The sequence below is a fragment of the Xenopus laevis genome, chromosome 2S (assembly GCF_017654675.1).
Source record: "Xenopus laevis strain J_2021 chromosome 2S, Xenopus_laevis_v10.1, whole genome shotgun sequence".
In the NCBI taxonomy this organism is placed as follows: domain Eukaryota; kingdom Metazoa; phylum Chordata; class Amphibia; order Anura; family Pipidae; genus Xenopus; species Xenopus laevis.
In genome coordinates, this window is record NC_054374.1 from 53,558,229 (window position 1) to 53,571,165 (window position 12,937).

The 12,937-nt window shown below is 45.5% G+C and overlaps 1 long non-coding RNA gene across 1 annotated transcript; it reads left to right on the forward strand.

The window, feature by feature from the left end:
- Positions 1 to 2,427: 2,427 nt before the first annotated feature.
- On the forward strand, positions 2,428 to 12,643 carry LOC121400343. Its single transcript, XR_005965681.1, has 3 exons — positions 2,428 to 2,521; positions 3,004 to 3,006; positions 12,548 to 12,643. It is a non-coding gene; the product is annotated as an uncharacterized LOC121400343 (long non-coding RNA).
- The last annotated feature ends 294 nt before the right edge of the window (positions 12,644 to 12,937 follow it).

Here is a 12,937-nt window from a genome sequence, read left to right on the forward strand (position 1 = left end):
GCATAACTACCACAAGTAGCTATTTAAAAGATACTACTGATTTTTTAAATGTGATAGCCAGCATTAATTTACCCATAGAGAGCTTGCTACTTGTTACAATGGACGTGCAAAGCCTTTACACTTGCATACCCCACACTATGGGCATTGAAGGTGTGAGAAGGTTGATAACCGAAAATTCATCATATAATGGTCCTGATACAGAATACACATTACAGTTATTGGAGTTTGTGCTCCGGAAAAACTATTTTAAATTTGAGAACAATTTTTACATTCAACGCACTGGAACCGCGATGGGTTCGAAAGTCGCTCCAGTATATGCAAATGCGTTTATGTGTTGTTATGAGGATGAATGTATATATGGCCATGAACTGTTTAAACAATATGGGAGTTTTTACAGACGTTACATAGACGATCTGTTTTTTGTATGGTCAGGGACAGCAGATGTTCTAGAAAGCTATGTCAATAGCCTTAATACCCTAGACACACCGGTTAGATTGACGTTGAATTATGATGCCCATCACATAAACTTCTTAGATGTAGAAGTATACAAACATAATGGGAAATTACAGACACGAATCTACACTAAACCTACTGATAGAAACATGCTGCTACACTACAGCAGCCATCATCCCAAGCATTTGCTGGACTCTCTGCCCAAGTCTCAAATGATGCGGGTAGTGAGAATAGACAGTGTCCCTGAGCAGTGTGCAGAAGATTTATCCAAAATGGCGAACAAGTTTTTGGAAAGGGGATACCCCAGCAGTTTGATCCAAAACACTATAGATACAGTCAAATGTATTGAACGAGCACAGTTGCTACAAAACAAGGCACACGAGACAAAAAACAGTGATACAGGGGACCTATACTATGTCAGTAAATATAACCCCCAAAGTAAGGCAACAAAAGACATTATAATGAAGTATTGGGATATTGTGGCAAAAGATGATGTTCTAGGCTCTAAAGTTTCCAACAGGCCAAAGTTCAGTTATGCAAGAAGCACAAACCTCAAAGAACATCTGAGTCCGTCCGATCCAGTAAGTAAATATACAAAGCCCAAAGTGCAGCATTTTTTAACAGCCCGGCCCGGTGTCCATAAATGTACAGGCTGTGTAATATGTAACACACTGATCCTGGGGAAAGAGTTTAGGCACCCCAGGACAGGTAAAAAATATGCCATCAAACAGAACCTATCATGTACTTCCAGTGGGGTTATTTACATTATAAAATGCCCATGTGGCTTGGTTTATTGTGGCAAAACAACTAGACAGTTGAAAGAAAGGATAAATATGCACAGGGCAAGCATCAGGGCAGCTCTGGATACGGAGAGAAAGGTTGAACCAGGTAAGCAGGATATTGCCCAGCAACCAGTAGCCAAACACTGGAAAGAAGCTAGACACGATCCATCAACTTTTAAGTGTATGCCAATCGACCAGATTAAAAGACCACCAAGAGGTGGCGATATTGATAATATATTGCTGAAACGGGAAGCTTTTTGGATACACGAGTTGGATTGTGTATCGCCCAAAGGACTCAATGGGCAACTCCAGCTAAGCTGTTTCCTAACCTAATTTGCAACAAATGTATGCCAAGTGCCAAGTTGTAACAGTCTCTTTTCCATTTTTTAGGTAATTGTAACAATCTAATACTACTATGATTGATGTGATTAGTCTCCGCTACTTGTAAGTAATATGTTTCAATTTTTTCAAGGGATTTACTATGTGATTGGATCTTATGTTATAATATATGGAGATAAGAGCCTCTGGAGAGGCACAACACTGACACCGTGTGGTCAAAGGTTGAAATGGCACATATGAGCACAGAAAAGAAAGACTTTTTTTTGAAACTACTGACAGTATATGGACATGTGACGTCATGAAGGCGCCAAATTCACTTAGGGGGGTGGGTATATAAATCACTGTTTGTATCTTGCACACCATCCTTGATAAAGGTTCCCAGGCGGAACCGAAACGTTGGAGTTATGTGTGTTTAATAAAAAACACTTTGTTCATCGCAAAATGGAGTGTGCTGATCCTTCCAACCTTTATATATATATATATATATATATATATATATATATATATATATATATATATATATATATATATATATATATATTCGGACAGACAACTTTTTCTTTCTAATTTTACCACATTTAATTTTAAATGAAACAACTCAGATGCAGTTGAACTGCAGACTTTCAGCTTTAATTCAGTGGGTTGAACAAAAAGGTTGCATAAAAATTTGAGGAACTAAAGCCTTTTTTTTAACACAATCACTTCATTTCAGGTGCTCAAAAGTAATTGGACAAATTAAAAAACTGAAAATAAAATGTTCATTTCTAGTACTTGGTTGAAAACCCTTTGCTGGCAATGACAGCCTGAAGTCTTGAACTTTCTGGGTTTCCTCCTTTTTAATGCTCTGCCAGGCTGTAATAACTTATCCCAGTAGGGGTGTTGGGGGTCGGTGGGGACGCCCGCCGCACTCCAAGCGGGGACGCCCGCAGGGTTCTTCGGCGCCTAGGGTGCGCGCGCCGCGTCTGGTTGCTTCTTAAAGGCGCGAATTTCAAATGTATTTAAAGGTACAGTTTTACTTTATGCATTGCCCGTGATAGGATATTGTTTCCTGGTGCTTCTGAGCCTTGTGCTATTCATTGCTATATTCTGAACCTGTTTGATTCCTGTTTTTGACCCCTGCCTGGCTTTTTTTGACTATTCTGACTTCTGGATTCTGACCCTTGCCTGATTATCGACTACCTCTTCTGATTAACCCTCTGATTGACTTCCTGGTTTGACCCTTGCCTGCCTGATAACGTTTATTCTCTGCCTGCCTCGACCCGGCCTGATCTGACTACTCTTTTGCTTAACGCCTTGTACTACGATCTTCTGTCCAAAGACTTTGCTTTGCAGTCGTGCCCCTCTGCCTATCCAGAACCCTCATCTTGCACCTCTCGTTTAAGTCCAGGTGGCATCCAAGTAAGCCGAGGGCTCCTCCCGAGGCCCAAAGGCGGTCACACTACTGGTGAAGCACGAGCCGAGACCAGGGTGCCTGGTGTTGGGTGCCGACCGTGACATTATCACGGGCCAGATGGACGAAGAAGGTCGAGCTGCTGCTGCCGCTGCTCCTTCCACCACTGAAGCGCTACTTACCACATTGTTACAGCGCCTGGAAGAACATGAGCAGAGGCAAGATTACCTGATGCAAGGTTTCCACAATTTGACCCGTCGACTGGATGCTTTTGTTCAGTCTACAGCTCCAGTATTGCACCGAGTTCCGCCGGTGGGCAGTGGAGACTGGGTGGAACGACATGGCGCTTCGCAGCCAGTTCCGTATTGGGCTGTTTGATTCTGTCAAGGATAGCTTGGTAAATTACCCTTTTTCATCCAACCTGGATAATCTCATGTTAATTGCCATCCAGGTAGATAGGAGGCAGAGGGAAAGAAGGGGTGAAAGGGGTTCTTCTTTGCATTCTGGGTTTACCAATGTTAAGTATAACTTTTCTAATATGGTGTCCAATGTTAAGTCCCCTAACCCTTCCATGCTTCAACCTCAGCAGGAACCCATGCAATTGGCATATCCCATCTAACCCCTGAGGAAAAAGCCCGCAGGCATTCCCTTGGTCTTTGCATTTACTGTGGGGAAAAGGGTCATTTCCTGAATTTATGTCCTAAGAGGCCAGGAAACTTCCAAGCCTAAATGGAGAAGGGGAGCTCCATTTGGGTGCAGAAATTTCCTCTCCCCAGTCTACCTCTAGGATTTTGATACCTGTTAAACTCACCTGGCCTACGGGCTCTGTCAAGGTGTCCGCTTTTGTGGATTCAGGGGCGGAGGGCAATTTTCTGGATGTCACCTTTGCGGCAAGATTTGGTATTCCCTTAACCCCCCCAATTCCTCCTATGAGGATTTTGGCAGTTGATAAAAAACCCTTAGGGTCAGGCCTGGTAACTAAAAAATCTGTGTCCCTTTCCATGTGCTCTGATAATCATCACAGTGAGAGGTTAGCCCCTTTTTATCATTGAGGGTGCGTCTTCTCCTCTTATTTTGGGGTTACCTTGGCTTCAAACCCATAATCCTCATATTGACTGGGTATCGGGGAAGATTCTTCAATGGGGTCTTAAGTCTGGTGGTTCATGTTTTCCTCAAGTGGTGGCAACCACTTCTTTAGAAGGTTTACCTGCAGCATATGCTGAATATGCTGACGTATTTTCTAAGAAAGCTGCAGAAACCCTACCTCCACACAGGCAGTATGATTGCTCTAGAGATCTTATTCCTGGGTCTACTCCCCCTCGGGGTAGAACATACCCTCTTTCCTTGCCGGAGGCCCAGGCAATGAAAGAGTATATAAAGGACAACCGTGAAAGAGGGTTCATTAGGCCTTCTAGTTCCCCTGCGGGGGGCAGGCTTTTTCTTTGTTGGGAAGAAGGATGGTGGTCTACGCCCCTGTATAGATTATAGGGGTCTCAATAAGATCACCATAAAAAAACGCTATCCCCTCCCGTTAATTTCTGAATTGTTTGACCAGGTTAAGGGTGCTACTATCTATTCTAAGCTAGATTTTAGGGGTGCCTATAATCTCATACGTATTAGGGAGGGGGATGAGTGGAAAACTGCATTTAACACCAGGGACGGCCACTACGAATATCTTGTAATGCCCTTTGGTCTCTGTAACGCACCCGCTGTGTTCCAAGAATTTGTCAACGACATCTTTCGGGACCTGCTGGGGATATTCGTAGTGGTCTATCTTGACGATATTTTAATTTTCTCCTCTAACGTGGGTGAACATAGAAATCATGTTCATCAAGTCTTGTGCAGACTCAGGGAGAATAATCTTTATGCAAAACTGGAGAAAAATGTATCTTTGAGGTTTCTTCCGTTCAGTTTCTCGGGTTTAATATTTCCAGCAAGGGTCTTGAAATGGATCCAGGCAAGGTGAGAGCTGTACTGGATTGGACCCATCCCCAATCATTACGTGCTACCCAAAGGTTCCTGGGTTTGCAAATTACTATCGTCAGTTTATTAAAAAAATTTCCCTAATTGTGGCCCCCATTACTGATTTGACTAAGAAGGGTGCTGACCCCAGCATCTGGCCTCCTGAAGCGGTACAAGCTTTTGACTTCCTCAAGAAGGAATTCAGTTCTGTCCCCATTCTTCGACACCCCGACATGATCACGGTTTATACTGATCATAAGAATCTTCTGTACATTGAGTCAGCCAAGCGACTAAATCCTAGGCAGGCTAGATGGGCACTGTTTTTCACCAGGTTCAATTTTTCTTTAATGTTTAGGCCTGGTTCCAAGGATACTAAAGCGGATGCACTCTCTAGAAGCTTCGAGTCTAATCCCTCTGAGTCTAGCGAGTGCATCCCCATCATCCCCAGGGAGGTAATTGTAGCAGCACTTGAATCTGACCTTTCCTCTTTATTGTCCCCTGTACAAGCATCTGCCTCCCTCTGGGAGGCTGTTCGTTCCACAGGAGTTAAGGGAACAAGTGTTGAAGGAGGTTCACGATTCTAAGATTGCAGGGCATCCTGGCATTTCTAAGACAGTGTCTCTGTTATCCCGTTATGTCTGGTGATCTTCCTTCAAAAAGGATGCAAAGGCCTTTGTTAACTCCTGTCCGATCTGCCAACGGTCAAAATCATCTCATAACTCTTCCCAGGGTCTGTTAATGCTTTTACCAATTCCTGAGAAACCTTGGTCCCATCTTTCGATGGACTTCATTGTAGATTTGCCCCCTTCCCAAGGGAAGACTGTGATTTGGGTGGTGGTGGATAGGTTCAGTAAGATGGGCCATTTTATTCCCCTTCCACACCTCCCTTCTGCTAAAACCTTGGCTAATCTATTCATTACTCACATTTTTAAGTTACATGGTTTTCCTGAGAATATTGTTTCTGACAGGGGGGTTCAGTTTGTCTCGAAGTTTTGGCGTGCTTTCTGTTCTTTAGTAGGGATTGAGTTATCTTTTTCCACTGCATATCACCCCCAAACTAATGGTCAAACTGAAAGGGTAAACCAGTCCCTTGAACAATATCTTAGATGCTATGTGTCTGATAACCAATCTACATGGTCCAAACTGTTACCCTGGGCAGAATTCGCATACAATAATGCTACCCATTCCTCTTCAGGAGAGTCACCCTTCTTTATTGTCAATGGGTTACATCCCAAAGCATTTTCTTTTTCTGGCTCTAATTCCCCTGTACCCTCTGCCAATTCCTCTGTCGTTAAATTTTCTGAATTTTGGTCTCGGGTGCACATGTAACGTTCAGTATCCCACAACCCAGAGTAAACCCCAATGTCGCGGGCTCGGCTCACGCTTCGGCCTATAACCGCCGCCTTTCACATCGGGTGGAGCCCTCCGCTACTCGGATGCCGCCAGGACTTAATAGTGAGGAGACTGAGGGAAGAACTCTGGGCGAGCAAGGGAACTTAACGTAAAGGTTATCAAAGTCCAGGAACGGGCCGAGTCGAAACCAATCGGAAATGCAGTACAAAATCGGAAAGCAGCAGAGTAATCGAGGTCACAGGCCAGGTCAGCAACTAACAGGGTCGAAGTACAGAACGGAATCCAAAGAGTAGTCAGGGACAAGCCAAAGGGTCAGAGCAGGCGGAAGTCAAACAGGAATCAGGGATAGCCAAGGTCACAACCAGAATCACAGAATAATCGCACCCAGGAACAATATACAGAACCTACGTTGGGCAAGGCACAAAAGAACTGATGGCCATTTAAACTCTTGAATTTGACGCCATTGGACGCTGGCGAATCAGCGCCTGCGCAAACACGCCAGCGCAATCGCGCCAGCGTGCCTGCCCATTTAATTCTGGCGCATGCGCGCCGCGCGCTCCATAGGAGCCGGCGCCTGGGGCCTAGCCGCATCGGCGGAGGAGATGCGAGGCGGGCGTTCCCGCCGAGGGGGCGGCAGGCGTCCCTGCCGTCCCCTGGGTAAGCTCATTACATTACCCCCCCCCCTCCAGAGGGGGCCACTGGACCCTTAGGTTTGTTGGGAAATTTAGAATGAAACTGTCTCACCAACCTATCCGCCTTAACATCAGAGGCAAAAACCCAGGATCTCTCCTCAGGACCATAACCCTTCCAATGAACCAGATATTGGAGTTTACCCCTAGAGATACGAGAGTCAATCAACCTGTGAACCAAGAATTCAGATTGGCCCTCAACAGAAATAGGAGGAGGAGGAGAATTCTGACGTACCACTCTAGCAGGTCTCAACAGAGATACATGGAAGGAATTAAAAATCTTGAGTTCGGGAGGAAGATTTAACCTGAAAGTACATGGGTTGATAACATCAGATATAGAGAAAGGACCAATAAATTTGGGACCCAGTTTGGCTGAAGGGACCTTCAGAGAAATGTTTTTGGAGGAGAGCCAAACCTTGTCACCAACCTGATACACAGGAGAATCTCTCCGATGTTTGTCTGAAGCCTTCTTCTGAGCAGCTACTGCAGAAGATAAGGACTTCTGAACCTCCTGCCAAGTCTTAGAAAAATCTTCCACAAAGGAATTAACAGCAGGAAGATCACAAGAACCTGGGGAACGAAAAAACCCTGGATGAAGACCAAACACTGTGAAAAAAGGAGATTTGCCAGTGGAGGAATGAATGGCATTGTTATAGGCAAATTCAGCCCACGGAAGAAAATTAACCCAAAGTGCCTGATTGCAGGAGACATAACATCTAAGATATTGTTCCAGAGTCTGATTTGTCCTCTCAGTCTGACCATTGGTCTGGGGATGATATGCGGAAGAGAAAGACAAATCAGTACCCATTAATGAACAAAAAGCCCGCCAGAATTTGGACACAAATTGAACCCCCCTATCAGACACAATATTGAGAGGAGCCCCGTGAAACTTAAATATATGGACAATGAAAAGTTCAGCTAGAGTCTTGGCAGGGGGAAGGGTAGAAAGAAGAATAAAATGAGACATTTTACTAAAACGGTCCACCACTACCCAGATAACAGTATGCCCATTCGACGGAGGTAATTCTACAATGAAATCCATGGATATATATCCATGGATTTCATTGTAGAATGAATAGGAAGTGACTGCAGCAGGAATAGGAAGTGACTGCAGCAACCCTTGAGGTAGAGATCTAGATGGCTTAGATCGTTGGCAGACTGGGCATGACTCAATATATTTGGCAACGTCTTGTCTTAAAGTCGGCCACCAGAGAGTACGAGACAACAAATCGCAAGTCTTCGCACAACCCGGATGACCAGCCACTTTAGAATCATGAGTCTCGTGAAAGACTGCTTCACGTAAATTACTAGGAACAAATAATTTGCCCACTGGAATATCAGGAGGGTAATCTACCTGGGCATTCGACAAGGAAGTAGAGAGATCCGGACTCAAGGCTGCCACAATCACCTCTTTAGGAACAATAGGAACTGGTTCCAAATCCTAGGCTTGGAGACAAAACTTCTAGAAAGGGCATCTGCTTTGAGATTCCTTTCTGCAGGCCTGTAGGTGATGAGAAAATTAAAATGTGAGAAAAACAAAGACCACCTGGCTTGACGAGGATTTAACCGTTTAGCAGATTCTATGTACAACAGATTTTTATGATCTGTGAACACAGAAACCGTATGCTTGGCACCCTCAAGGAGATGTCTCCATTCCTCAAATGCTAATTTAATGGCCAATAATTCCCTATTGCCAATATCGTAATTGACCTCAGCAGAGGAAAATTTTTTTGAGAAAAAGGCACATGGGTGAATTTTACCGGAGACAGGATGTCGCTGAGATAATACTGCTCCGGCACCAATCTCAGACGCATCAACCTCAACAATAAAAGGCAAAGATGAGTCTGGATGCCGGAGAACTGGAGCAGAAATGAAGGCCTCTTTTAAGAGACCAAAAGCCTCAACAGCCTCAGCAGACCAGATACTAGGGTCAACCCCTTTCTTAGTTAAGGCAGTAATTGGGGCCACCAATTTGGAAAAATTCAGAATGAATTGCCTATAATAATTAGCGAACCCTAGAAATCTCTGGATCGCTTTCAAAGAAAGAGGCTGTGCCCACTGCTGAATTGCTTGGACTTTAGTGGGCTCCATCTCAAGACCAGTTTGGGAAATGATATATCCAAGGAAAGGTACAGCAGAGACTTCGAAGAGACATTTCTCAAGCTTAGCATACAAATGATTCTGCCTTAACCTGGATAGAACCTCCCGAACATGAGCACGATGGGAAAACAAATTCGAAGAAAAAATTAGAATGTCGTCTAAATAAACAACGACAAACCGACCCAAAAGATCGCGGAAGATATCGTTAACCAGTTCTTGAAAAACAGCGGGGGCATTACACAGACCAAATGGCATTACCAAGTATTCATAATGCCCATCTCGGGTATTAAAAGCGGTCTTCCACTCGTCCCCCTCCCTTATCCTGATTAGATTATAGGCACCCCTTAGATCCAATTTGGAAAAAATAACAGCCCCCTTCACTCTATCAAAGAGTTCAGAGATTAAAGGGAGAGGGTAACAATTCTTGACCGTGATCTTATTTAACCCTCTATAATCGATACAGGGTCTAAGAGTCCCATCCTTCTTCTTGACAAAAAAAAAACCCCAGCTCCCGCAGGGGAAGAAGAAGGTCTAATGAACCCCCGCTCCAAATTCTCTTTAATATATTCTTCCATGGCTAAAGACTCGGGAAGAGAAAGAGGATATGTCCTACCCTTGGGAGGAGAAGACCCAGACAATAATTCAATAGCACAGTCATAGGGCCTATGGGGGGGTAAGGATTCAGCTGCTTTTTTACAGAAAACATCGGAAAAAGCGGCATAACAAGGAGGAAGACTCTTAAAAGAAGTAGCGGCCAGGGTCTGGACAGACTTAACACAAGAATATATACATGCAGGACTCCATTTCAAAATTTTACCAGAGGGCCAATCAACCTGGGGATTATGACCTTGTAACCAGGGAAGGCCTAAAATGACTGGAGTCTGTGGGCACTCGGTAATGAAAAATGAAAGGGATTCAAAATGATCAGAAATGGACATGTGAATAACCTTAGATCGAGTAGATACTAGTCCGGAACCCAAAGATCTACCATCAATGGCGGATAACCTGAAAGATGGAACCTGTGGTTCCCAGGGAATACCATGTTTTTGAATAAACCCAAAGTCCAAAAAATTACCCGCTGCCGCAGAATCCAAAAAAGCAGAGCTCTGCACACAACCACTGTCCCAACTCAAAAGAACCGGAATTAAAATTTGAGAAGATTGGGGAGTAGAAACGACATCACCCAAGCAAGACTCCCCAGACCTGCTTAGGTTCTGTCGTTTCCCGGCCTTTTGGGACAGGTGTTGCGAAAGTGCCCCTTATCCCCACAATACAGACATAACCCATTATTCCTCCTACGAACCCTCTCCTCGGAAGAGAGACGAGTAGAACCAATCTGCATAGGTTCTTCTAAAGATCTAGGAAAGACTTGTGGGGTGTTAAAAACTTTTACAGAAGGAGGTGTAACATAGGTAACCTGCTCCTCCTGGAGTCTCTCTCTATGCCTTCGATCAATCTGGATAGCCAGATGCATGAGAGAATCCAGAGAAGACTGTGTGGGAAAATTTACCAGACTATCTTTAATAGCCGGAGCCAGACCAACCCTGAATTGACTCATAAGAGCCGTATCATTCCAGCCCGTCTCTACCGCCCAACGGCGGAATTCAGTACAATAATCCTCTGTCCGCCGTTTGCCTTGTTTAAGAGCACATATGGCTGCGTCGGCAGAAGCGGCACGATCAGGATCATCGTAAATTATAGCCATAGCATTAAAGAAAGCCTCTAAAGAGTGTCGGCCTGGATCCCTTCGAGACAAACTAAATGCCCAGAGCTGGGCATCACCCTGTAAGAGCGTAACTACAAAATTCACCCTAGATTCTTCAGTAGGGAAAGAATAGGGTAAAAAACTGGAATGTAGCTTACAGGCCTCTTGAAAAGTAAAAAACTTACTTTGATCCCCAGCAAACCTTTCGGGGAAAGGAACCTTGGGCTCATGGAAGGTACTACCTGTAGGTGGAGGTAGAGAAGTGCTTGCCTGAGGAGTAGTATTACTCGGACCAGGAACAGGCTGTTGCGGCATCATGTCAAGTCTGGAAGAAAGACCGTGAAGATATTGCACAATATAGTCTTGCTTGTCCTCTTGTTCACCAAGCCTCTGTAGAAGATTCACCAGAATCGCTTCCGAAGGAGTGGTGGAAGCAGTAACTTCAGCTGGCTCCATCTTCTTAGTTTATGGCCCAACGTAATGTAACGTTCAGTATCCCACAACCCAGAGTAAACCCCAATGTCCCGGGCTCGGCTCACGCTTCAGCCTATAACCGCCGCCTTTCACGTCGGGTGGAGCCCTCCGCTACTCGGATGCCGCCAGGACTTAATAGTGAGGAGACTGAGGGAAGAACTCTGGGCGAGCAAGGGAACTTAACGTAAAGGTTATCAAAGTCCAGGAACGGGCCGAGTCGAAACCAATCGGAAATGCAGTACAAAATCGGAAAGCAGCAGAGTAATCGAGGTCACAGGCCAGGTCAGCAACTAACAGGGTCGAAGTACAGACGGAATCCAAAGAGTAGTCAGGGACAAGCCAAAGGGTCAGAGCAGGCGGAAGTCAAACAGGAATTATGGATAGCCAAGGTCACAACCAGAATCACAGAATAATCGCACCCAGGAACAATATACAGAACCTACGTTGGGCAAGGCACAAAAGAACTGATGGCCATTTAAACTCTTGAATTTGACGCCATTGGACGCTGGCGAATCAGCGCCAGCGCCTGCGCAAACACGCCAGCGCAATCGCGCCAACGTGCCTGCCCATTTAATTCTGGCGCATGCGCGCTCCATAGGAGCCGGCGCCTGGGGCCTAGCCGCATCGGCGGAGGAGATGCGAGGCGGGCGTCCCCGCCGAGGGGGCGGCAGGCGTCCCTGCCGTCCCCTGGGTAAGCTCATTACAGCACAATTCTTTGTCCGCAGCTTCCCTAGCTCAGAAAAGTGCTGCTGATAAATCCCGTAGGGAAGCACCCCAGTACAAGGTGGGGGGCTTAGTATGGTTATCTACAAAGAACATCAAGCTGAAGGTTCCCTCTCCCAAATTGGGTCCCAGGTTCATTGGTCCATACCCCATCATTGCTATAATCAATCCATCCTCTGTACGTCTTCAATTACCTGCTAATTTCAAAATTTCTAACTCCTTCCATGTTTCTCTCTTAAAACCTGCCACTAATGTTCGTCACTTGTCTGTTCCTCCCCCAGTGTTGGTTGAAGGTCAGCCTGATTATGAGATCCAAGAGTTCCTCGACTCCCACCTTGTGCGAGGTAAGCTACAATATCTTACTAGGTGGAAGGGCTTTGGTCCTGAGGAGAACTCTTGGGTCTCAGTTGAAGACATCAAGGCTGACCGCCTCAGGAAACTATTCCACACCAAATTTCCTGGTAAACCTGGGGGTCCAGCGGCCCCCCCTAGAGAGGGGGGTAATGTAATAACTTACCCCGGTGGGGGTGTTGGGGGTCGGCGGGGACGCCCGCAGGGTTCTTCGGCGCCTAGGGAGCGCGCGCCGCGTCTGGTTGCGTCTTAAAGGCGCAGGCGCGCTGACGTATGACGTCAGCGCGCAAAGGCGCGAATTTCAAATGTATATAAAGGTACAGTTTTACTTTATGCATTGCCCGTGATAGGATATTGTTTCCTGGTGCTTCTGAGCCTTGTGCTATTCATTGCTATATTCTAAACCTGTTTGATTCCCGTTTTTGACCCCTGCCTGGCTGTTTTTGACTATTCTGACTTCAGGATTCTGACCCTTGCCTGATTACCGACTACCTCTTCTGATTAACCCTCTGATTGACTTCCTGGTTTGACCCTTGCCTGCCTGATAACGTTTATTCTCTGCCTGCCTCGACCCGGCCTGATCTGACTACTCTTTTGCTTAACGCCTTGTACTACG